This window comes from Dermacentor silvarum, chromosome 7 (genome assembly GCF_013339745.2).
Source record: "Dermacentor silvarum isolate Dsil-2018 chromosome 7, BIME_Dsil_1.4, whole genome shotgun sequence".
In the NCBI taxonomy this organism is placed as follows: Eukaryota; Metazoa; Arthropoda; class Arachnida; order Ixodida; family Ixodidae; genus Dermacentor; species Dermacentor silvarum.
Window position 1 is genome coordinate 55,236,025 of NC_051160.1, and position 1,976 is coordinate 55,238,000.

General features: G+C 48.1%; 1 non-coding gene across 1 annotated transcript; it reads left to right on the forward strand.

Annotated features, from left to right (window-relative positions):
* The first annotated feature begins 1,545 nt into the window (after nucleotides 1-1,545).
* On the forward strand, nucleotides 1,546-1,728 carry LOC119459828 (U2 spliceosomal RNA). The gene has a single exon (XR_005193826.1). It is a non-coding gene; the product is annotated as a U2 spliceosomal RNA (small nuclear RNA).
* The last annotated feature ends 248 nt before the right edge of the window (nucleotides 1,729-1,976 follow it).

Sequence of the window (1,976 nt, forward strand, 5' to 3'; positions counted from 1 at the left end):
CTTCATTATCTGGTGCAAAACTTAATTATTCAAAAAGTAAATATTTCTTTATTGGAGCTCCAAGTGCACGACTTCACATCGCTTCACCACTTCAGTGGCATCCCGTAATTAAAATCTTGGGAATCTCCTATACATCAAGGGGCATTTGTGATGGCATGTGGACTCCTGTCGTGAACACATTCAAAAGCAATGTTGAGGCAGCCCGGAATTTGATTTACCTCTACTAGAAAGGCGATATTTGATTCAGGCCGTCTTCTTAGGAAGCGTATGGTATATTTGTCATGTAGCTCAACCACCTCTCCGAGTCTTGAGGAGTTTGCAAAGCAGTGCCAACTCCTTTTTCTGGGCGGGTGGCACCGAACTTTTGGCGCGACCGGCGTTGGGGCAGCCCCGCGAACGCGGTGGCTTCTCCTTCCCAAATGTTTCAGTAACAGCCTCGATAATTTTACTACGCACTATAAGACGAAACTTAGAAATGAGGACACTCCGGCACAAACTCTAGCCAAGTACTTCCTGGGCACGTCATTGCGAGCATTGCTTCCGGACTAGCCCAGTAAATCGTGGACCTCAGTCGGCGGAAATGCCTAAAATATACAAGACAAGCGTAGCCTTCAGCAGACACCTGTCGGCTACGTGTCCGGGCGTCGACATTGCTTCCGACAAGGTCGTGGAAATAATGGGCGCTGTCCTGCTTCCATTGATACCCCCTGACCGACGTCCCGCAGCGCACAGACTCCAATGGAGGCACATGGCCACGGCCACGCTACCTGGCCACCTTCGTGACTTTATTTGGAGACTGGGCTGGGGACTACTTCCAACTCGGGACAGGCTTGAGCGTTGGGGAGTGGTACGTGTCTCCACATGCCCCAACTGCACAGCGATGGAAACTAACAGACACGCAACCATCGAATGTGTCGTCGCAAAAGTATTTTGGCGCGCCGTCCACGCAGGGTTCAGAGGCCAGGCCGTACGGGACTTTGTGGCAGCCGGAAGGTTTCCGCGCGGACGTTTCGCGGGCCTTCTGGTGGTAGCAGCCCTGTTCAGCCTATGGCGCAATCGATGCGAAGCAGTCGCGGGCAACTGTCGCCGCCGCGCAATATGGCCTATCATGGGCCGCCTGAGGCGGGAGATAATTAGCTTCCTCTCAGAGGAACTCTTTTTTCTGGGAGAGTGCGAGTTTCTCCGCCACTGGTCGTGCCCATTTGTTACAGTTAAAAACGGGCGAATCCACTTAATCTTCCGCCCAGAGTGGCGATAAAAGTCATTTTCCAACAGTCCTTCCTTCCATTTGGAAATTTATACTCTAGGTATTAAAATGTTCTTGATAATCGCAAAAGCAAAGTGTTCATTTTATATTGTATAATTGTATTGTATTATTGTATAATTGTATTGTATTATTGTATAATTGTATCTTATATTATCTGTGTACATAGCTATAGAGTTTATACCTATGTGCAATCTGTGAGCACAGCGTTATAGTGTCTAGTTATGTATAATATGTGTACACAAGCTCGTACATATGACGACTTTAGTAAACCCATGTACATAGTGTAAATAAAATTTTTCTAAACAGTATCTGTTCTTATCAGCTTAATATCTGATACGGGTCCTATTTGGACCCAAGATATTAAACTTATTTTTGGAATGGGGCGGAGTGCTTGAAGCTTGCTTCACCTCCGCCACGGGTTGGCCCGGTATTGCACTGCCTCCGGGATCGGCCCACTCACCCCACGGGGTGGGTAAAATCTTAATCAAAAATCAGACCTAAATATGAATACGTCAGCTCAGAAAAGGAGCCAGAGCTCTATAGAATTGTAGCATGGCTTCGTATTTTGGTGCCGCGATCTTGCCTGCTCCCACCGCCCCGGTAGACGCGGTGCTCGCACGCGTGTGCGTATGATCAAACGGCTGTTCAATGCGAAACGCATACAACAGCAGCACGCGCACGCTATATATAACAACGCTATATACAACTG